The sequence below is a fragment of the Enhydra lutris genome, unplaced genomic scaffold (assembly GCF_002288905.1).
Source record: "Enhydra lutris kenyoni isolate GAN:26980312 unplaced genomic scaffold, ASM228890v2 scaffoldscaffold18, whole genome shotgun sequence".
NCBI lineage: Eukaryota > Metazoa > Chordata > Mammalia > Carnivora > Mustelidae > Enhydra > Enhydra lutris.
In genome coordinates, this window is record NW_019154102.1 from 14,121,361 (window position 1) to 14,146,821 (window position 25,461).

Here is a 25,461-nt window from a genome sequence, read left to right on the forward strand (position 1 = left end):
TTAAATATTGTTGAATCCCAGATGATTAACAGGCATAATGTAGGTGTTCAGTAGATATTTTCAAATGGGGATTAGGGAAGTGAAAATATAGTGAATTAAGAAAGTGGGTTCTAGAGTCAGATAGACCTGATTTCAAGCCTTAACTCTGCTCTTATAAACTGTGTGATTGTGGTAAGTTTCTTAACTTCTCAGCCACAAATTTATAGGGTTGTTTTGTGAATTAAATATAGGTTCAGTGAATATTAGCTTTACCATTTACCATGTCATCATCATGATCACCATTAAAGTTCTAAAATAGATTTATAACAGATTTATAACATGCTTTGGTTGTAGCAGTTTCTTCCTTCCAGAGTCAGTGTACAGCCTTTGTTGTATATCTCAGTGATGGAAGGAATACCACACTTTTTCTAGCAGTAGCTGGGCCATTTTTAGCCCAGGGGAGCTGGGAAGCTTGGGAAGATAGGTCCAAACATGATAGGGGGTGTTCTGATGGCTGGATAGCAAACCAATGTAACTGTGTTGAATGTTCACACATGTTAACAATTCTGGCCTTTCTTAGGATAGAGGTGAACATTATTAGCTTGGAGGGGTAGTCATTGAAGTTTTAAAAACAAACTTAGACTTCTTGAAATTGATTACAGCTTAAAAAGCTAGCTTTCATTCTCTTAAGATCTTACTTCTCCCCAGTGGATGATCTCTCAGTTTTTAATACTCATGACTCAGTGATACATCTGAAGTCCCTTACTTAACTGATGTGTTAGAGTTAGCCAATTAGATTTGGGTTGTAGTTGATGGCAAAAACTGTATTTGTCTAGAAAGTTGTTCTTATTACACAATGAAGATAGAGACATACCAGTTCCAAGTTTCTGAAGAATGGTATTATAAACTAATACACTGAAGGGGGCGTATAAGTCTCTTTTTATAGCAAGAATAAACAGAATGTATTAAATGAATACTGTGAGGTGTGAGAAAGTTTAAAAATAACCTTGGGACTCTATATAAACCTTTTCCTAGGTTACAGCTCCCCTCAGTGGTAAGTGGTAAAATTGACTCTTGTCTAGAGAAACAGTTCTTTCCCTATAGCAGTAACGTGTTACAATTTTGTATTCTACTCTACATTTTAAAAGTGTAATGGGCTTCCCCATTAGTTTCAATAGACTAAAATCTGGGCTTTGTTTGAGTCTGTTGGTAAATTGCTCTGACACTGAAAAGGCATGTTCTCTGAATGGGGAATATTAATGGATCTTTCTTTTCTTTGCACTTTGTGTTATAACCCCATAGCCAATAAAAAAAAAAAAGTTTAATTTTTGTTTAATATATACCAGTAAAGCAGAGAATTCTCCAAAATAGATTACCATAACAGATTTATTGGGTACTTACTGTATACTAGGTAGAATGCTTGATACATGTTATCTCATTTACTCATTACAATAACACTGTCAGATATTAATAATCTTATTCTTATGAATAAAGAAAATGAGATTTAGAGAGGCTAAGTAATTTGCTCAAGTTATATTGCTGCGAAATTAGGATTTTATCTAGTCTTGTCATTCTCCATGGCCTGTGCCCTTAACTCCTATGCATTAACTACTTCTCTTATTGATAAAGGTAGAAAGAAATAATTTGAAATTGTGAAGCCATACAGAAGTTTTAGTCAGGCTTCCCTAGTGATAGACCTATGTGAGGTACATATATGTAATATTAGTAGTAAACATAGTCTTTAATTATTGTACATATTCAGTCTAAAAGTTATTGATTGCTTCTAGACATTACAAAATGGAATTACAGAATTTATCAGTCCCCAGAATTCTGAATATCTTTTCTCAAAACAACTTTTCTTCCTACTTTGTATAAATTGAGGTAATACTGTCTTCATTTTACTGGTTCTTTTGTTTCTGGTCACAGAAAAGATTTCCTGATTGTTTCTGGGCTTTTTTCTTTGGATCAGAAAGCTACTTATAACACAGGTTCAAACTTTAGAGGTGATTTTACTACTGTTAGCTTTGTGACTTTGGATAAGTTATTTAATCCTTTATAGCCTCGGTATACTTAGGTATAAAATGATGATATTAATGTCTACTCTATAGATTACTGCAAATTAGAAATAATATATAGGAAGCATCTAGTTCAGTAAGGGATAGCTATTTTTATAATGTTTTTTTCTAGAGGACATGGACAAATGTAAAGGAAGCCCTAGATTTCCAAACTTACTATTATAGGATTTTAGTTTTTTCACTCTTTTACACCACTTATGTCTCTCAGCAGTTCTAGACTTCATTATTATCTCAAGAAATGACAAAGCAACTTATAAATATCTCATTTGGGTTAAACTTAAACATATTTTTATGTTTTGAAAATTTTCAGCTTTTGTTTTAGGATATCTTCTCCTTATAAATTGAAGCTAAAATTAAGGACCAGATTGTTTTCTGAAATTAAACAGGAGCTGGTAATTTGTTAATATCTACCCCTGGACCAGACAGTCTATGTTTGTGTTTATCTTTCCACAATATGAATATATGAATATACTTCAAAAACAAATATAAATGAATGTCAAATTATCCTTTATTTTGGATTGTTTTCAATCCATTTCCATATTATTAGCACAGACCATCAAGATCAGATATCACAAAGCAACATGTTTCTTTTTTTTTTTTTTTTTTTAAGATTTTATTTATTCATCTGACAGAGATCACAAGTAGGCTGAGAGGCAGGCAGCAAGAGAGGAAGGGAAGCAGGCTCCCTGACTAGCAGAGAGCCCGATGCTGGGGATCCCAGGACGCTGGGATCATGACCTGAGCCAAAGGCAGAGGCTTTAACCCACTGAGCCACCCAGGCGCCCCTTCATGTTTCTTTTTTTATCTACCATAATATAATAATGTGTGTCCACCAAGGCAATTGACATTGTGGGTTTTATTTTAATGTGGAGCCATAATAGTTATATTTAGGAAACAATTTTATTTTCTTTCCTGGTGCTTTGTTATCCAATGAAAATCAGAACCAGTATATTTGTAAATTATACGCATAAGTCATAGTTGTGAAAATTAAAAACTTTTATTCTTTAGATTCTTTTAGTTTTTGAGTCAAAAATATGTATTGATGAAAAGCACCAATCCAGGTTGAATTATTAATTCGGTCAATCATTTTGCAGACATTTAATGTGAATTTTCTATATGCCTAGAATTTTGTTAATATTGAAGCTACAAAATCACATAAGACATGCAGAATTTCATTGATTCTTAGATGCATGTTTTCCCCCACATTTTAATTTATCTGAAATTGGATCATCTTAAGTTTTTGGTGTCTCATAATTATAATTGGTAGTGTTTTTTTCTTTCTTAGTGCTATATAAAATGATAGGGCATCATTTAAAAACCAGTGGAGACTTGTATTTGATGGTGTGAAGTATCCTGTCCTCCTGAAATTTATAAACTGTTATGGGTATTGTATAATTAAAGAAATGCAAGGAAAAAAGATTGTTTTAGGAGATTATAAAGGAGGGCAGCATCAGGGAAGGGTTCTTGGAGGAAGTGGGTACAGAGCTTAGTTTAAAAAAAATGGAGGGGTGCCTGGATGGCTCGGTTCATTGGGTGTATGATTCTTGATTTTGGCTCAGGTCATGATCTCAGGATTGTGGAATCGAGCCCTGTGTCAGACTCCATGCTGAGCATGGAGCCTGCTTAAGATTCTCTCTCCTTTCCCTCTGCCCACTCCCTGCTTAAAAAAAAAAAAAAAAAGAAATAATAATAAAAAAAAGGATTTATGTAAAAAAGAACTCCAGGCAGAGAAAAGAAGGATCAGGTAAGGGCAAGAGAGACAGTGGTGAATTTAGGATAGTATCTGTTCTTGATCAGATAATTGAGAGGAAGAGGAAAAAAAAACAACCCACCAAAAAACGAAACCAACTAAAACAAAACATGAACTTGTTGGTGGGAATGCAAGTTGGTGCAACCACTTTGGAGAACAGTGTGGAGATTCCTCAAGAAATTAAAAATAGAGCTTCCCTATGACCCTGCAATTGCACTACTGGGTATTTACCCCAAAGATACAGATGTAGTGAAAAGAAGGGCCATCTGTACCCCAATGTTTATAGCAGCAATGGCCACGGTCGCCAAACTGTGGAAAGAACCAAGATGCCCTTCAACGGACGAATGGATAAGATGTGGTCCCTATACACTATGGAGTATTATGCCTCCATCAGAAAGGATGAATACCCAACTTTTGTAGCAACATGGACGGGACTGGAGGAGATGATGCCTAGTGAAATAAGTCAAGCAGAGAGAGTCAATTATCATATGGTTTCACTTATTTGTGGAGCATAAGAAATAACATGGAGGACATGGGGAGATGGAGAGGAGAAGGGAGTTGAGGGAAATTGGAAGGGGAGGTGAACCATGAGAGACTATGGACTCTGAAAAACAACCTGAGGGTTTTGAAGGGGCGGGGGGTGGGAGGTTGGGGGAGCCAGGTGGTGGGTATTAAGGAGGGCACGTATTGCATGGAGCACTGGGTGTGGTGCAAAAACAATGAATACTGTTAACGCTGAAAAATTAAAAGAAAAAACAAGTGCACCAAACAGGGAAAAAAAAAAAAAAACACAAAACATGAACTACCCTCCAAATATCAGTAGACCTCTATTTTTTAAAACTATTAACACAGGAAATTTAATATTAGGCATATGATTTACTTGAGGTGCTGTGTCCTCCTTAGAGGAGATGAAGAGGGTATCTTAATGTCTTGGGGTCACCTATCCAGTCCTCCCACTATTTCTACCTGTGACCAATGAGATGGGCAGTTTGGCCATCATAGTGCCTTTTTTATTTCCGTTTATTTGGTATTACCTCCAGAAGCCATTTAAATGGATTGGGATATTAATTATGTTAATTCCAAGGCAGTACTATAAATCCTCCTCTGTTTTGTTTCTTTTGTTGAATTATATTGAACAAGATTGGTTGCACAACCAAACTCACCTGACAAGAATACCATTACACCAAGAATAGAGATGATATAATCGCTCAAACAATACAAGGTAAACAGTATAAAATCACCGTGTTTCTGAACTCATTAATTTTAAGTTTGAATCCTCCTCTGAAATCAAGTCAATCTCTTGATCTCACAAAGTTGTAGTCTGATAAGTTATCTCTGCTTTCTCTTTCAGAAGAAAAAATACATATAAATGCTTCTTCTTTCCTCTAAATAATTTTCTTCTGTGCCATCTCAGCCAAGGGATCTCACTCCAATGGCTGGGTAAAGACTGGCTATTTTTATAGGAACAGTAGCTTGCAGTTTCTTCCATTTAAACTGGTATAGCTTCTTCAGGAACTCCAGACTGGGATTATTTTTTCAGCACCAAGGAACTCATGAATACTAAAGTTCCAAAGCGTGAATAATACATAGAAGAATACTACAACCCACATGCCACAAAAAATAAGAAGCTTCTCCTCCCCCATGTAATCTATACAACAATTTATAATTTAATTATCAATAAGAGATGGCCTAGCTTTTTTTAGGGTAGGACTTTTGCCATAGTATAGTCGTACTTATAGCCTACCTATTAATATTCCACCCCACAGAAATGTGACCCAATTAATTTCCTTGAATCTAATTAGTTCCTGTTGACCTTCCTTCTGTGTGGAAGTGACACTGAGAGGGTGGGGAGGAGGTTCAAACTTCCACTAGGAACAACTCTGCTTTTTGTTCCTCTGTTAACCCAATAACTAGAGTGGTTTGGTCGGTAATGCCTATATATGTGTTTACTGTATTATATACTATACATACCCAACGTTTAAAAATCTCAACTTAAGATTTTAAAATTATTTCAAATGTACACTAAAGTAGCAGGAATAATGTGATGGATCTCTGTGTACCTACCTCTCAGCTTTAGGAATCGTATTTTGCCAAACTTACTTCATCAGTCTTTCCACTTTTCTTTACCAGATAATTTAAAGAAAATCTCAGATACTGTATCATTTTTTATGTAAATAATGAAGGCCACTTTTGATTACCGTTAGTTTAAAAGCTCGCTAAAAGATACTGGTGTGTCAGAAAAGGTGATCTACCTACAAATGAAAAAAAATTATTTTCGGGGGGGCAAGCTTCCTTTTAGATGATTTTTCTTACCTGGTAGGCCTGTGGTTCAAAATTATTTTGTCCTTGAAAAGTGGAATTTTGCACTTATTTCCACATAGAAAATATTTAACTTAATATTAGAAACAACAGAGCTTCCCTTCCATATCCCTCAGAATTAAACTCCTGCATTTGGAATAGGAAACTCATAGTTGAGACAGGCTTTACCTGGTCTTCTAATTATCCTGTCAACTTGCTGTTGTATGTGATTATGTGAATAGTGCCTGGCTGGCTGTGTAAATTAGATAGGGTATTCTACATATGGCTAGTTAAATGAAGTTTTGTCAGCTAGCTCACTCTCAGTTTGGTCAAATTTCAGAGAAAGTCTATATATATACATTTTTTTTCTGCTTAGTTTTTCTCAATTAATGTTAAATATTTAATGTGTTGTTCTAGTTGAGCAATCTTTCAGATTGTACTTCTGGAAGAAAATTTCATATCCTTTGTTCTCAAATGACCTTTTGGCTTTAAAGAAAATAGTGGAGAAATGTTTGTTTCACGTAAAAGGGAAGTATGCCCAAGAATGATTATATGTGCCTAGAACCTGTCAGAATCCTCAAAATTATAAGATTCTTGTGTAACTATTGGTTTAAATACTTAATTTTCCATTTTCATCTTGCTTAATGTCTGTATTTTTTTGGTCAGTTATCTGTCAATTTTATTAGAGCATATTAATTAGAAGAAAGCAAGTTTTTCATCTTCAGATTCTCCATCCTAAAATTCTTGACATAGGAAGGGAGCACAGATGGATTAAAATCTAAAGTCTACTGTATTTATCTATGTATAATGCAAGAGGCCCAAAGTTAAAATTGTAAGTAAAACTACTGCATGTTAAATAATTTATTTCATGTTGTAGTTTACTTTGTGAACTGTCTTAGCTAACAAACTTAAGGAAGGATTTTATTTTACAGCAGTGAAGCACTGTTTTTATACCATTACAATGTAGATGCTATTGAGTAGTCTTTTTGGTTGATTTTCTGATATTTATTTATTTACTTCTATTTTTTTGCCGATTTATTTATTTATTTGACAGAGATCACAAGTAGACAGAGAGGCAGGCAGAGAGAGAGAGAGGAAGGGAAGCAGACTCTCCGCTGAGCAGAGAGCCTGATTCTGGGCTCGATCCCAGGACCCTGTGCTCATGACCTGAGACAAAGGCAGAGGCTTTAACCCACTGAGCCACCCAGGTGCCCCTGATATTTATTTATTATGTGGAGCTTCATCTTACTGATGTTAATCATGCCTTACAAATCAAGCAAATAGAGCAGTAAAATAAAATTTTATTGAAGTCTTAATACTTACAGTTGCTTATTTATTTACCACCTTGATTAAATGGGTACTGTGTGGCAGATATTTGATAGTTATTTAGAGTGTAATAGTGAAAAAGATGCAGATCCTGACTCTAGGTATCCTACAGTCTAGACACAGATGACCAGGCAACCACTAAGATAGGACTATGTATAGGGCATTGCATGTGCACATGGAGAGCATATCTAACCCCAGTCTTGGTGGGCGAGGGGAAGCCTTCTAATGAAAGTGATTTGTAAGTTGAAACCTAAAAGATAAAGTTTTTCCAATTCGTTATCTGTAACCTCAAAATCCAGAATCTCTGCTATCTAAAGACATTAAAAAATGTATATTTTTAAAAAAAATTTGGTTCAAAGTCATTTGGTGACAAAACTTGTCCTGACCTAAAGTGAAGCTGTTTGTAATATTTATTCCATTTACTATGATTGGTTATTCATTTTGCTGCAGAAATATGTATATTTGACTATGAGTGCTGTCTCAGACCTCCTTGGGAGTGTTGCTGTAATTTAGGCACTGTAATACAGACACAGGCAGGCACTGTATTGCCTAAAATCAATATAAGAGATTTCGGATAAAAGATTAAGTACTTCTGATAGCTCAGGGAATTTAGAGAGTGCTTCAGGTGGTTGGATTAGCTTGAGCAGAGGCAAGAGATATTGTGGCTCCTCTGTGAAATAGCATATAGTTCAGTAGATTACTTTCTAGAATATTTAATTTTTTCAAAATATTGGTTTGGAGCTTCTGGCTAGCTCAGTCAGAGCAGCATGAGAGTCTTGATCTTGGGGATAGGCATAGAGTTTACTTTAAAAAATATTGGTTGATTTTTCTAGGGTTATAGTAATTTATAACCATTTAGTTGAGTTTTATAATAATGAAGGAGTTAAAGAATTGACTGTACAGTTGCTGTGAAACTACAGATTTACATGGTTCACCTGGTGGGTAATGGTGGTAAAGGAAAGAAGTGTTGATGTTGTTGGTTTTAAATTAGGATTCACTGCTCTAAAATCATTCATGTCATTTTTTTAAACAATGCAGGTATCTGGGCCCCAGCTTGGACCTACTGAATTGAAATTCTAATGCAAAAGAGAGATGGCTTTGAGTGTATTAGGGTCACCCAATTATTGTTATTTTTTTTTTTTCCAAATTAAGGATTTGGAAAATGGGAGTGGGTGAGTGTATAAAACAGTACTTTATACACTGTGAACTGTATTTCATTATGAAAATGATTTTATGCCTTCATACTTACATCAGCCAAAAAGATGGTACCTCACTGGAGTTTATTACAGTTTCCTTCTCTTTCTGAAATTACTTAGTCATGTAAATGTGGTATATTTAAGATCTTGCTTCACCTGAGGGGTGCCTGAGTGGCTCAGTCAGTTTAGTGTCTGCTTTCAGATCAAGTCATGATCCCAGGGTCCTGGGATGGAGCCCAGAGTGGGACTCCCTACTCAGTGGGGAGTCTGCTTCTCCCTCTCCCTCTGCCCCTGCCCTGCTCGTGCAAGTGCACACACACTCTCTCTCAAATAAATAAAATCTTTAAAAAAGAAAAAAAAAAAAAGATCTTCCTTCACCTGCCTTTTAAATAAAACTGAGCTGATCAATTAATAACTTCATTAATAATATTTGGTAAGTTTTATTAAAGAATACAAACTGTTTTCTGGGGTACTGGGGTGGCTCAGTTGATTAAGTGTCTACCTTAGGCTTAGGTCATGATCCCTGGGTCCTGGGATAGAGGCCCCCCCCCCACCCTGTTGTGTTGCATGGGGCTCTCTGCTAAGTGGGGAGTCTGCTTCTCCCTCTCCCTCTGCCCCTCCACACGCTTGCATGCTCTCTCTCTCTAATAAATAAAATCCTCAAACTATTTTCAAATAAATACTACTTTTAATCCTTGAGAAATCTCCCTAAAGTGGACATTATTATAATTTCTTCGAGTCCATGAGGTTAAGTGACTAGCTCGAGAACACACAGAAAACAACTTAGCTTGGTTTCAAAGTTAAGTGTTTAGACTCTGAAGCCCCATGCATCTTACCCTGCATCTGTTCACTACTCATATACTCATCAAACATTTATTGTCCTAGACACAGGGTATAGAGCCTGGCTGCACTAACTACTTACTATAGGGGATACATAGGAACATCTCTACTCAGATACTAAAATCTGGCTTGAGAGATAAACATGCAAAACAAGAATAACTGAAATGTACTGTGCTAAATGTGTAATGTTGGCTGAAAAGCACAACAGAAGTTAGAGGTAGATGAATTAATATGGACTGACATTATCAAGAACGTTTTGAGAGCTGCTTGTCAGATGTGGTTGTGTTTATCCTTAGAGGTAGTAGCAGTTTCTGTCTTTCTGTATTATAAATTTTCTTCTCTAATATGTACTTTAAGATATTTCTATAATTAAATCTCCAAAGAATCATTTCATAAAAAGGCAGAAGTCATATGAATTTTAAAGATGAAACGAGAGTTCAAAGAAATGTCATGTTTTGATTGAGCTGCTTCTAGTCCTGGAATCCCTGGTCCCAGGTCCTCATGGATGTGCATCTTACTTCTTTACTCTTAAGGGTAAATTGAAAGGAAAAGTGGAGAAGCATTGCATAGTGGGAAAAAGAAGGCTTTGGGTACAGTTAGGCCTACACTTGAATCATACTTGCTAGCTGTAAATTTGGCCTTTATATATATTTATACTTTCAGAACCTTTTATCTTGTCTATAAGACAGATATTTTAGAAAATGATAGCTTGGACTAGAGATATTAAAAGCATAAAAAGCATGTAGCACACTGTTTGAAAAAACAGTAAGGTTTTAATACATGCTAATAGTAAGTGACAGAGAGACTTCAAAGGAGAGGAAAATGATAAACTTGGAAGGGAAACTTGAGGGAATATGGAAGTTACTAATAAATAAATTAGTTAAGTGATCAGGTTAACAAAGGATCAGGCCATGGAAACACTCAAATACCAGATTTGGAATTGAATGTGCTTGACCAAAGACTGTTTATAAGCCCAGTGCTTCAGAAAGGATATGTTTTGATGTCACTTATTCAGCCAATTTGGATCAGTGAAATCATCCTTCCCTCATCAGGCAGGCAGTAGCCTGCACTGGTAACAGGTACCATAGCCAGCTGGCTAACACAAGCAAGCAAGGGCTCTTAACCTTAAATTTTGGGATCCTTAAAGGTTCTTGCATGGATGGACTTCAGAGGATTGAGATCTTTTTAGTATCTTTTATATCTTTAGTAGGTAAAAGTTTGTAGATGAAGGTCTGTCTTTCTTTTAAATGAAATCTTTACCCAAAACATTTTAAGGAACACTGGGTATTTTTTTTTTTTTTTACAATTTTTGAAAAAAAAATAGGTTACTGATATGATACAAGCAGGAAGATCACTTTTTAATTTAATTTAATTTTATTTATTTGACAGACAGAGATCACAAGTAGGCAGAGAGGCAGGCAGAGAGAGAGGAGGAAGCAGACTCCCTGCTGAACAGAGAGCCCCATGTGGGGCTCGATCCCGGGACCCTGGGATCATGACCTGAGCCTAAGGCAGAGGCTTTAACCAACTGAGCCACCCAGGTGCCCCGGAAAACCACTTTTCATGTGGATAATCCATTTCGTTACTTTGTTAACTTCAGGAAGTAGTCCCCCTTTTCTCTTATTTTCTTTTATCTTTTATGCTTTCTGCAGACAGCAAATTGAAGGCACTAGCATATACCCAAATAACAATTTTGATTCATACTTAAAAGTTTAAATTTGTTAGAGGTTTAAGTTAATGTATATATATACGTTTAATCAAATGACCTTAAAAACTAAAGGAAGTAGAGCAGTAGCATATTTGCATTGTACTAGGCATTTCTACTTAAAGTTGATAATAGAACAGAAAACAATCTTAGTTGATAATCATTGTTTCTCCCAACAACTGTATGTCCTTGGAGAGGATCATAACATGACTAAAAGGAGAGTTCTGGGAGTTAAGGAAGATACCAAAGCCTTGTGTATTTTCATTTCTATTAGCTAAAACATAGTCTAAACTTTAACTTTATGCTGAACGAATTTGATGGCATATAATTTGTGTAGTTACTACTAAGTCATAGTAGTAAACTGTAGTCTGTCCTCTAAATCGCTAGAGCTGTAATGGTTTCTTCTTCCTGCTTCATCCTTCAGATCTCTTCCCTGTAGATGAATGAGAAAGACAGCCACAGTTACTTTTAGTTCTGTTTTTTGCCAGTTGGAAGGAGGAAGCTGATAAACAAGACAGCTATCAAAACAGACCTCTGCTACTACCTTAGAGATATTTGAAACCAACACTGTATTTGAGCAATTTTTTTACATGTTTATTTGTAGAAATTTAGCAGTTAGAGAACACTAGTTCATAGAAGATGTTATGAATCTGTGTGAGGCCTTTTTCCCCCGACGACAAGCATTAAAAGAAACTTGGTAATTGCTTTACAGTAGGGTACTAATGATAGACATTCTAGACTTTTAATAGAAAAATATTTAAGATTTTTTTCAATTTACCTCTTTCACTGTCTCTCTTCATATTCTCTCAGAAATATGTAAATAAAACTTCTTAGTCTTAAAATGGAATGAGTTTTTGGCATTCTAGTTTTCCGCCACACTAACCACCTTGAAAGACCATGTTGGAGACTTCCTACATAATTCTTTGCTCAAAGACAACCTGAAGTGAATTATAAAAACAAACAAAAACTCTTTAAAATTTAAGTACATTGGGGTGCCTGGCTGACTTAGTTTGGTAGAGCATGGGACTCTTGATCTTGAAGTTGTGGTTTTGAGCCCCACATTGAGTGTAGAGATTACTTTAAAAAAATTTAAGTTTATTTCTTTGTATAGAACTGGAACTTTGCCTTGTGTAATTAGATATAGTTACATCTGTACTGATAGAAAAGCAAATGGAATTGCTGACATTATAAGAGGTGTGTAACTGATTAGAAAAGCAAAATTTACATGTTCACTTCAGATCCACATGAGCTTGAGAATACAAAACTGTCTTGGTAATTTAATACCTTTAAGCTCTCCAGAAAATAAGCAAGATTTTCAGAATTCTGTGGGTGATGTATTATCCTACTATTTTTTTCTATTTTAATACAAAACTTCTCTTTAAGATTTTATTTTTTGATTCTTTTTTATGACATACTCCTTAATTTTTCAATATCATTAAACCAATGAGGCATTTTTGCCTAGTATATCTCTGTGCTCTAACATAAATTAGGTATAATAGTTTATTTTTATCAGCATTATGACTACTAGACACTGATGAAGTACAGCATCTTGTAATAATCTTTTTAAAAAAATTATTTTTTAAATTCTTATTTCTGTGTTTTTTTTTAAAAGATTTATTTATTTATTTGATGAAGAGGGAGTGAGGGAGCACAAGCAGGGGGCGCATCAAAGGGAGAAGGAGGAGAAGCAGGCTCCCCACTGAGCAGGGAGTCTGATGCAGGGCTTCATCCCAGGTTCCTGGGATCACGACCTGAGCCAAAGGCAGACAGTTAACCAACTGAGCTATCTAGGCATCCCTTGTAATAGCAATCTTATGCTCAATGACATGATAAAACAGCATTCTGATAAATATAGTACTTGAGCTTAAAATAATTCAATGCTTAAAGAATATTCTTTGCCTTAAGACAGATTTGGGGTGTGTGTGTGTGTGTGTGTGTGTGGACAGATTTGTTTTTAAATAAAAATTATTTTCGTGAGGGTGGGGTTATGGACATTGGGGAGGGTATGTGCTATGGTGAGTGCTGTGAAGTGTGTAAACCTGGCGATTCACAGACCTGTACCCCTGGGGATAAAAATATATGTTTATAACAAATAAAAATTAAAAAAAAATTATTTTGGTGAAACTCTGAACAAATACAGATACTTTGTAACTGCCCTTCCTGTGTTGCTTTTGAAATTTGGTTGACCAATAGCTGATACTTTAGTTACTAGGAAACAGGTAGAGAGAAGATATTTCTCAAGTTGTATAATAGTAGCAGAATCAAGGGTACAAACTCCTTGCCTCCCTAAACTTAGGGAGCTTATGTACATTACCATGTTATTGAGGTCATCAGGACCATATACAACAATAATGAGGACATCTGTATTTTATTATCTCTCCAAGTCTCTTCCTTTGTACTTTAAATAAAAGAGCTAGCTATATACAGTGTATCCTCAGACTATTTATAGCTATAGCCATAGCAGTGGGAAGATCAATTTCTCATTATTTCCCTGAATAAATTTTTCCTGGAGTTATTTACCTTTAAGATTCTGGCAATCTGAATTATTTTGTGGCATTTGTTAATTATTTCAACCAAATCATTAGAATAAACTAGACCAAGGAACATTTGAGAATATCCTGAAAGGAAAAGTATATATTGAATATATTAAATTTGTTTGTTGAATGGCTTAATAGGAAAATGCTCCCCCCCCCCATATAACAATTCTTTCTCTCTCTATGTTAATTGTATATGTAACTGTATATAACAAAGGAAGCACAGAGATGTTCTTTGGAAGGAGAGAAGGATGTGAGGTAGGAAAAGGAAAGAGGGAATACTCTATTGCAACTTTCTTTAGCCAGAATTTTTTCAGAGCACTTTGTTTTTGCTTTCCCTTTTATTTCCTCTTTTTGTCCTTAATTAATAGCTTTGATTTTATGTACTTGAATCATTGCATTCTTTTGAAAATAGAGTCAGTCTGGAAATAAATCAATCTGAGTAAAATAAATTTGAAGAATTTCTCCTTACTCATTAAACTGAAGGAAGAGTTTAGAAAAGTAGTCAAATGACATGAACTGGATTAGGTCACCAGGAATCATAGGATTTATTTACATTATATTTATACATACTAAAATCTTTAGCCATAGCAACCATTAATATATGCCTTCCTATGTCTTTTAGTCTAGATTTTCTGAAATTGCTTTTCTACTGGCTTCCCCCCCCCCCCAAACCATACATGGTGTGTGATGACTATAGATAATAACCCTGTATTACATTTTTGGAAGTTGCTAAGAGGGGCATCTGAGTGGCTCAGTTGGTTAAGTGGCTGCCTTTGGCTCATCTCATGATCCCAGGGTCCTGGGATCGAGACCCAGGTTGGGCTCTCAGCAGGTAGGGAGTTTCAGCAGGGAGCCTGCTTCTCTCTGTCCCACTGTCTACTGCTCTACCTACTTGTGCTATCTCTTTGAAATAAATAAATAAAATCTTAAAAAAAAAAAGAAATTTGCTAACAGAGTAGATCTTAAAAGTTGTAATCAGAAGAAAACAATCGTAACTATGTATGGTGATGACTATTAACTAAACTTATTTAAACTTAAAATAGTCATTTTGTAATACATACATAAATCATCAGGTTGTGCACCTGCAACTAATACTATGTTGTTATATGTCAATTATATCTCCTTAAAAAAAAAAACAAACAATAAAGAAGAGTAAGGTTAACCTCTGTAAAAGAGACCATTATTGTTCTATTTAATTGGGTCACAGAATGACTGTTTTTTAGACTTCATTATACTGAGTGCTGCAAAATTGCAAAATTTACTTCCTAGACTTCAAAGATATAAATAAAACAAAGTTTTCGTCCTCAAGTTGTTCTCAGTTTGGTCAAAGAGGCAGATCTGTGACTAAATAATGAGACTACAGTGATGGTGCTAGAAAAGAAGCTTGTACAAGGTCAATTTAGGGTGTCAAGGAGCTGTTGCATATATCAGAGATATGGGAAGCCTTTAAAGAGGAGTTGATATGAGCTATGACTTCAAGGACTTTAAAAAGTTTACCTGCCAGATAGAGTTGTATGAGAAGGGTGGGACCTGAGGTAAGGACAGAAGAACAGCCTTGCTAAAGGCACAGTGATCAAATTGCTACAGCTTCATTTGGCAGGTGGGGAGAACCTGGGTTGAAGGGGTTGAAGGGGTTGAAACTAGTGAGATGAGCAGGGGACAGATAGTGCCTGGCCTTGTATGCTATATGAAAATACTCGAACTTTTTAATAGGTCAATCTATGGTTCCCAAACACGGCTGCCCATCAGAATCATCCATGTGTGTAGTAAAACATACAAATTTGTTCTAGATCCTGCTTGATTGTGATTCATGAATCTAATAAGCTATCAAGAGCCATGGAAAAGTTTTAAGCAGAGAGGTAAAAGGATCAGACTTGTATTTTGAAAGATCAGTTTCTTAACAACAACAGAAACACATACAAAAAAAAACAGTAAAAGGGGCACCTGGTTGGCTCAGTCAGTTAGGTGTCCAGCTATTGATTTCAGCTCAGTTCTTGATCTCAGGGTTGTGAGTTCAAGCCCTATGTTGGGCTCCATACCCAGTGTGGAGTTAAATATATATATTATAGTAAAAATATATATAAAAATAAATATATATGAATATATTTATTTATATATTATATATTAAAATATATTTATTTATTATATTTATATATATAAGTACATATATATATAAACATAAAAACATTAACATTTTATAGACCCTGGGAAAAAGAATTTTCAGCAAAGTACAAAAATTTCAAGTTTTTCTTTCTTTAATTTTGTATTTCTTTACTGTGGAATAGCTCAGAATATCACTTCTGTTTTACAGAACAGAATTGATAACTGAGCAAAGAAATGTAATTTAGGTTACAAAATTCTTGCTTTAATAAAAATTCCTTAAACAGTGAATTAAAAAAAAAAAGAAGAAGAAGGGCGTCTGGGTGGCACAAACACCAATTCTTGGTTTTAGCTTGGGTTGTGATCTCAGGGTCATGACAGCAAGGCCTGTGTCAGGCTCTGCACTCGGTGCAGAGTCTGCTTGAGACTCTCTCTTTCTCCTTGCCCTCCCTCACCCCCGCTGTCTCTCAAATAAATAAATCTTAAAAAAGGAAAAGATCAGTTTCTGTGTTTCAGACTCTCATTAAGAAATACGTTTTATATTATGATCCACGTATATGTAATACACGTATTATGCACGTATAGGCACCTACATATAACTAAAAAGATTCATGAAACACATCTTACTCTTCCTTGTATTGCGGCATGTGCGATAGTTATTTCTTGTTCCATCCTGATGTTTTAAAATGCTGGTTGCAAGCCACTAAGTTGAATTTACAACTCATTAAATTGATTTCATGATTCACTAATGGGTCATAGTCTAGTTTGAAAAAATAATGTTATAGAGAACGAATCGAGATGTGTAAAACTAAAAAGCTGAAGATCAGTTATTCAATGAAATCAGTTATCCAGGTAGTAGATGATGTCACTTGAAGTAGGATAATGACATTAGCAGGTCCAGAGAAGAGGGGTGAGAGATTCAAGAGGTATTTAGAAGGCGGTGGCATCCATTCTTAGTGACTGGTTCTGACGGTTGAGAGAGGTCAGGCAGTCAAGGATGATTTCCACATTTCTAGTTTGAATATTTGGATGCTTGTGTTTTTCTTAAGCAATATACCGAACACAGAGGAAGAATTGGTGAGGGCAGGTTTTGGGGGAAAAGAGACATAACCAAAAGGCAATTGGATATGTCGGTAATTTTTTTGAAGTCATATTTCTTTAAGTAAATTTTTTTTCCTTTTTACCTTTTTTCTTATTGAAGTGCGGAGTTCAAGGTTATTTTATCTTTGTGATAAAATCTACTTTTTCTTATACATTGGTTTTTAGTATTTTCAAGTGGGTTGCCCTAAATATTTTAAAACTTTCCCTCTATGCTATAAGGTTCTATAATACCAGTTCAGTCTTTTCCAAGAAGACATCTGATTCCTTTCCCAAAGTAAAACATAAGAATTAATAAGCTTTTCTCCCCCCAAACCACATCATCCTTTCTTTTCTGTTAGAGGTAGTATCTCATTTTTCTGACCCCTATGGTTATTGTTACCATTATGTATTCAGTGGCTTCATGGGCATTAATTGTACCTATTGCATTCCCATATGTAACCAAATAAGTGTTGTTACAAGCAATGCAACGGTGTACGTTAATATCTGCTGAGTGTCCTTTGGAATTTAACTATCATTTTCTAGCACTCATGATTCAGTTTAATAGCTCAGATTATAGTCACTGTCCAGGTTACTCGGTTTCTGTGGCTCAGGAATTTGAGAAGGGCTCAGCTGGGCAGTTCTAGCTTAGCATCTGTCTTATGCACTAGTGTTTAGGAGTTTGGGGACCAGAGCACAGATCGGGGAGGCTCTTTCACTTCATGTAGTTTTAAGGCCTTCCATAGTTCACCTCTTGGAGTGGGTTAGTTTGGATTTCTTTTAGGGCATTTGGACTGCTTTTGTGGCAGCTGAGCACTTTAGGGGTGACTGTTCCAGCTCTTCAAGTGGAAGTTGCATCACCTTTTCTAATTAGCCTTGCTAGGTGCATAGTATTACTTCCTCATACTCTTACCAATAAACCAGTCACAGAGCTACCCACATTCTGGGGGCAGGGAATGAGACTGCACCACTTGATTGGGGAGTGGCAAGGCTCTAGAAAAGTATGTGAGATGAGAAACATTTTTGTAGACAGTCTGTAACAACTCTGTAAAAAATAATGATTGCCATCATTACAGATCTTCAGTCTTACCTGGAGTTTGCATCCTTATTATTGGTATTGCTCCTTAAATCTTCTAAAGATCAAATTAGCTTTTATGATTCAGTTTTCTATATCTTGTTTAATCTTTGAGCTTGGATAATTTGCTTTCCATGCAGCAGTAGTAAGTATATAGTTATGAAGATGCTTTAAGCCTGTTTGTGAGATTTCCCTGGTGCAGGATGGTTCAAAGCAGTAGCAATTTAGCCTCTGAAAAGTGGGTCATTTGAATTATATGTTACCTTGTGTGTGTTTTCTAAGAACAGTTCTAGATTTCTTTCTTCAAAAATCTTAAATGACCCTTGCAACCTGTTGAATAGACTGTTGAAAGTTAGTTCTAAGTGTCTGAAAATACATTCTCACACCACCTGCCAGATTCCTTTTTAGACCCTAAGCATGGCTGCATGAAATAGATAAATAATACTGGCTTTATTTTATAGCCTTACAATTTTTCATTAGTAATAGGAAACAGATTTAACAAGACAGTGTTTTAATTATGTGTTCCATTATTGCTAATTTTCAGAGATAAGCTATTAATCAAATCATGAATTTTGATTGATAAATTTGTTTAGCACCTGGTAGTGCTACCATACTTGAATTGTGCCTTATAATTATCGGTTGATAATATGCTGACATAAATATTAATCCTAACTGTGGCTCTGAAGTTGTACTTCATACATATGATATGCCCAGAAGCAATCCCTGAAGGATAGAAAATAAAGAACAAAAATTAATATGGATAGTTCCTCTTTCCTTACCCCCATTTTTTCATAGCAGAGTGGCACAATTTGTCTATATTGAAGAAAGTCTATTTGGAATAGTCATTTAGTGTAATGCTGTTTAGAGTATTATAACCACTTGATGGCACCCTTTGATTTGGTACAAACCTCATTAGCCATACTATACTGCAGTATAGTATTTGTAATGGAATAACACATAAGAACTAAAGACTGCAAGGTATCTGGTTAATGTAGAGATGAAATGAATGCAACAGCAAGGCTAAGCTTTCCTGACCCTTCATGAGAGAATAGATGAAAAAAGGAAGAATAAGCTATTGTGCCAAAGGGAGATGATGAAATTCAAGATCCACACACATAATCTCGGGCTCAGCCTCTGAAATGTTAATCCCTGGGTAGAATTATTTGAGCTATAGATTGCAATTTATCATCAAAATGGCATTGTGTCAAACAATACTTTTTATATGTGTGATGTTTTGAACTACCCAATTTTAATATAAAATGGTTCACAGAGCACTGACTAATATTTAAGTAGTGACTCTATGATTGTGATTTTGGGGATGGAGTGAGTATAGGGTGGTTTCTTTACCTCAAAATGCTACTTATATTTTAGATTTTGGGGAACCTTTCTGCTTTTCTTTTTGCAGCAGTTTTGTTTAGTGTCACAATAAAGGATTTTTAAAGACTGCCTCTTGTTAAATTAAGTAGTTTAGAATTATTTTCTTTCACATGCTAAAAATATTTTGTAATTATAGAATGATTATATCATATTTTTCTGACATTGCTTAAAAATACTCTGATGAAATTGTATATTTTTTAGAGTTTATATAGACTTTTCTATTACAATAATATATCAAATATTTATAGATTTCCTCTTATTTAGAGTACCCAAGTTCTGCCCTCCAGGGAATCTATAATTAGTATTTATTTGTGTATTTCTTTCTTAAAAAATCAAGTTCTCCCAATTTAAAAAAAAAAAACAAATTTTAATAGTGTAAGTGAGGATGGCTTTTGCATATGTCTATTAATTGTACCATTCAGAGTACCAATCATTATGGGCTTTTCCTTTGGGAAAAAAAAAATCTAATTTTTGTTTCTGAAAATATCAGAACACTTCACAGAACTTTTTCTAGAATCTAGAACCTTGAGATTCCAGTTTAACTGTATCCTTTTCCTTTCAAATTTTGTCATATTTAGTTTTAAAAGGCTTCCTTTGCTTTCTTTTTATTAAGAAAAACAATTATTTTCTATTTTAGTACTAAAATAATTTTACTTTGTAGTCGGATTCTTTGTACCTGTTTCTGAAGATCCGCCAATAGGATGATCTCTAACAAAAACCCATATTTAGTCTATACCCAACAGATCAGGTGATTTCAGTACCTGATTGCAAATGTTAAAGGCATGCTGTGATCCTGTATTAAAACTGAAGCACAGGTCTGCGAAACACCGCTCATTGGTGCATGGATAATTCTGTCTTGCCATATTTTAACTCTGATGAGGAAAAATATTTGATTTAGTGGTGAGGGGGAATGTGGGAGGGGTTACTATGAAAAGAGTATGTTCTGTGGAAATAGTTTGACTTTGACAGCTGTCTTCTTTAAGTGATCATGAAGCATTAACAGATCCAGAGTCACCTGTGAAGACCAGAAGTTTTGTGTGAGGCACTCTGCCTTTGTAGATTCAGTCAAGAGCAGATAGCATAGAAGTAGTCTTTAGGCTTCTGTCATTAATAAAAGTGGTGTTTAAGACTGAGTAGTCATTCATTACAAATAGCTTTTAGAGGCGGAGGATTCAGAATGTGCATTGGAAAGACGCAGATATATATAGCAGACAAAGAGCTTGAGGGTCTTAACCTGACGATACTTATATTTAAGTATTACAAAGTTGCTTCATCTGTTTACATAATTACATCTGCTGATGTTTTAATTTAAATGCCACCCCTGAAAGTTGACAGTTAAAGTAGCAGAGTGGTTGTTTTTGTTTGTTTGTTTTTTTAAGATTTTATTTATTTATTGGAGAGAGAAAGTGAGCACAAGCAGGGGCAGAGGAAGACGGAGAAGCAGCAAGGAGCCCAATGTGGGGCTTCATCTCAGGACTGATCTCAGGACTGATCTAGGACTGATCCCAGCAACAGTTCCAGGATCCTGGGATCGTGACCTGAGCTGAAGGCAGTCACTTAACCAGCTGAGCCACCCAGGTGCCCCTAGCTGAATGTTTTAAAATTTGATACTTTCTCAACTATGTAACCTTCCCCAATCCCCTACAAAGGATTACTCCATTATTTCTGTTTCTGAGGACCTAATGTTTTGAGGGACATGCAGTGCTTCAGACTTGAACAACTTTTGATCTTCATAGGTGTGACTCTAGATCTGTCTTAACTCTTCATATTCACTCATAGAAGACAGCTGCCAAAGTCAAGACTGCAGTAACCTTTTAAAGTAAGCCTACTGGTTCCACATGGAGTGCCAATGCATACATCTTCCAACCCACTGCACTGGCAATCTCATACCCAGTTGCTGAATACAGTGTTCCAGCCGGGTGGCTTTTAGCATACACAAAACTGGTCAATGTCCAATTTTATCCAGCCACCCACACCAAATCCGTAAACCTTGTGATGCTGTCGTAGATGCCTGCGGGGTAGCACTCCTGCAAATTTTAAAAACACGAGATTGTTAAGCTAGTAGGAACCCCCCCTTTTTTCCAACTACCTGCAGTTTGTTTTCTCAGTACCTTCTTTAATTTGCTATAGGATGTCAGCAAAGTTTGGTGGAAGAGGTATTCATATTTCTTGGTCTTCCCACATTCTCCTAGTTTTATGGGTCTTATTAAATAGGTTTCAGTAGCCAGTCTTTGAAACAGGGTCCAGATGAACATTTATATTTCAGCTGTAGCAATAGCGTGCATTATTGATAGTTGACCTTTACCCTGACCCAGTGTAGTCTTGTGACATTGAATGAAATAAATGAAGAAACTTCTCCTTGGCTTGATTTTGTATTGGCGGAAGGAAGCAAACAGAGTGGTTTGTCAGGTTGCTAAAAATGTCAAAATATAGTCCTGGAACAATTTCTAGCACAAAGGTTTTAATTTTTGTTTTCTCTTTTAAGTAATGTGTGGGTGGTTGGATGTTCTTTGGAAAAACATACCTTTGAAAGAAAATTGAATTGCAGTAATACCTGTACCAGATTAGTAATAGGAAGTATTTTGTTGGCCTTTATTTAAAGTTGTAATGTATTAGTCAGATGCTTGTCAGTGATACGTTTAACATTGTACCTTTAGAAAATTTCACAGTTTTACAGAAAATAGTGTTAATTCATATAAGTATTAAGTGGCTGGTAATGTGTTATTAAAAGAAATAATCCTCTGTCCCTATACATACTTTTCTTGTGTTGCACCTTTAGTGATCATTTAAATACTTTTAGTTTCCATATGTAAGCTATGCAGAGTATAACAGAACTCCATTTCAAAATTAAGATGTAAAATATTTTAGTAAAATTCTCTTGTTGTCCATAGTTTCTGGCTTTGCAGTTAAATTAAATACTTATGCAAGTTGTACCCATAAATGAAATGTCCTGTTTTGTAAACTTCATTGTTCATACTGTCATTAAATCATCACAGGCATATGCAGTTGTTGCCCCTGCATTTTGTTTATCTTGAAAGTATTGCTTTCTGATAGTTAATATATTTCAAATTGGTCTTGTAATATTTTTGCTAAGTTATAACACACTATTATGTTATTCTATAATTTTAGGATCTGATTTCCTAATTCAGATCTGGGTTTCTTAATTGAAATAATCAAATCATAGAACTTTAGATCTGGAAGGAGGCTTAAGAAATCAAAGTTCTCCTCCCTAATTTTCAGATAAGGAAACTAAGGTATTATGATCTAGTTACTAATCCAAGGTCATGTTGTTAATTAGTAGTAGTAAACTACTCCTATTTTCTCACTCCCATTCTGCTGAGGATCTACCTACCAACATAAAGTGTTTACAAATATGTGATAACATAATTTTAAATGTTTGTTTATTTTTATATCTTCAAATAGAACATAAATCAGCTGTTTTAGAAAAATGGAACTTGATTTATTGAAAGAAAAATATTTGTAATTAAAGATTTATTAGGTAAAGATCAATTTTATTGAGGTCAATTATTTGATGGTAATTAAAACAAAACAGGACTAGAATACTCAGCAGCCACACGTGGGTTACTTGTTTAAATTCAGTGCACAGGGTTATCTGCTTCATACCCTGTTTATACTAGCTACATGCTGAAGTTTAGAACCTCATTTAATTTTAAGCTTTGCTAATATTTTTAGCAAGTAGCTTTATTGAAAAATATGAGCTATGAACTGCTTTTATTTCATTTAAAAAGATGGTTAATATAAAATATAAATTTTATAGCTATGAGAAAATATTTGTAAAATTTTTAAAAATAAGTTATGTCAAGTGTATTAGGTAACAAATTTATAGTTAGTTTTAATTAAGCTTTGTAAGATGAGTTTTATTGATATTTTTAATATATACAAATACATAAATGTGTATATACATTTTAGGTTTTCTTTATAGAATGATTAAAATACATAGTTCTATATTTATAAATTATTAACACAGAAGTATATAAATATTATTTGGCTCAGAATAGTGACCAGACTTTTTTAATAATAATTATGATAGTTTAGATATCTAAACTAGAGATCACTTTAAAATAGGGTTATTTTTAATGTTAATGAGTAAATTTTGTCCTGGTATTAAAAAAAAAAATTCCACAGCAGCAATGCTTGTTCTCTGCATATTGCTAACTACTTAGAAATTTACTAAAAAGTAGTTTTGTTTTAGGATTCCTGAATACAGTTGTGCTATGCTCAACTTTCTTCTTATAATCTAGATATAACATTGGACACTTTATCATATATAGGTTAAACTTGGATTAATACTGGTTTACAAGTACTGTTTACAGCACATTATTTCAGATCTTAGCTTTTAAGGTATGTCAATTGCTACAGTTAATTAAAGTGCTACATATGCTGCTGTCTAAGCCAATTTAAAGAATAGGGCATGTATTTCCAGTTATACGAGCTACAGAATAATTATACCTTAACATGACATCTGTCCCTGTAAGCCAGTAGTGTCCTACTGTTCAAATAGATATGTGGTTCATGTTCCTATTTCCCAAAACATCCCATCCTTTTGCTTCTTTTTGGAGTGAGAGAGATCTAAGTGTACGTAACTGATTTCTGCATTTAGAATAACATTTTACAAATAGTAGACCCTCAGTGGGTGTTCGAAAAATGAATTTGTCACTTATTCATATACTAAGCCTGTGGATTTTCTTTTAATTTTATCTTTCTCATTGTTTAACTTATATGATAGTTTTGTCTCTCCTTGCTAATTTTAGGCAGCTACCAAAGGGTAGGAAGAGTATATTGTTTTGTAGACAGACAGTCCTCAGCAAGATTCTGTGCACTTATAAATATCCAGTAAATGGGTAAGTGGGTTTCCAGTTGATTTCATTCTCATTAAACTTGATAGTGAGACATTTAAATTCCCATCCTGAGGTTTTTTTAGGCTCATGCCTGAAGAAGATACCTGTTGTTAAAGATTCTGTGAATCAAATGTACTGGGAATAGTATTCAAATAAACTTGATAACTTTTCCATTCCTGAGACTTATTTTTTTTAGAGCATAGTGGATATTTTATAGTTTTTGTCTTTATTACAACTGACATAATGACAATACTGGAAATACTAAAAAGGAAAAATTATCCACAATCCCACTTTCAATAAATTGATGGATTTTAGTTTAGCATTGTTCTTTGTTTTGAACATATGCCTGTTGTATAAATTTTTAGGTTGCTATTCCTTATTTGCATTTAATGTAGATTAAATACATAATTTGCTTTATTACGTGTCCTATTTTAAAATGCACATTTTACCTGTGTAATTTTCAGGCTTTCATAGAAAAACTTTTAGAGCTGATACTTTATAAAAGTACACAAAACTGCTTCCTAGGTGTGGGCCATGAGGGGACGTGCATTCCTGCTGTGGTGCCTCTTGCTTGGGTATTCTCTCCAACAATAGCTTGACCTAGTGAAAATCTATAGGGCTTCAGATTATTATACAAAACTCACCATTCACTCAGGCTTTTGGAATGGTTTTGCTGATTCAAGGACAGTTATGGTGACTAGATTCAGAATTCAGTGTGGAAGTAGATTTGAATGGATACTTGTCAGCAAGAAGATCATATAAAATGAAAGTGATGACTAGAGAGGGTGTGTGGTAAAAAATTAAATAAAATTGAAGGGAGCTACTGGAGATTGCACGATTTAATTTGGGAGAAAGGTCTTATGACCTTTCAGGAGATTGAAAAGAATAAGTCTAAACTGGTATTGATTTTTATTTCATAAATAATGGTTCTGTGCTACATATGATCTACCAAAGAAAGAGGGAGAAATAGAAAATACTAAATTTCTTTATTCTCCAATGTAAAAAAAAAAAACAAAACAAGGGGCATCTAATTTAGCTCATATTAAAAGAAACAGTAGTTGTTTAAAAATGTGTTAGGAGGGAAGGAATATAAGAGGAAAAGGAATTTGTACTTATGTCAGAGGAACTGTCTGTGAAGTTAGGTCCTGGATATGAGGCCTTGCTTGCTATAAATTTCTGCAATGTTATCAAGTGATCCTAGAATATCCAAATCATGTGCCACCAATATTTCTTATCCTTGCCCTCACTCCTAATTTCCATCCATTCA

At 34.8% G+C, this 25,461-nt stretch overlaps 1 protein-coding gene across 3 annotated transcripts in view; it reads left to right on the top strand.

The window, feature by feature from the left end:
- Nucleotides 1-25,461, top strand: part of LOC111148128 (EH domain binding protein 1) — a 333,275-nt gene that overhangs the window by 74,640 nt on the left and 233,174 nt on the right. The window lies entirely within an intron of this gene.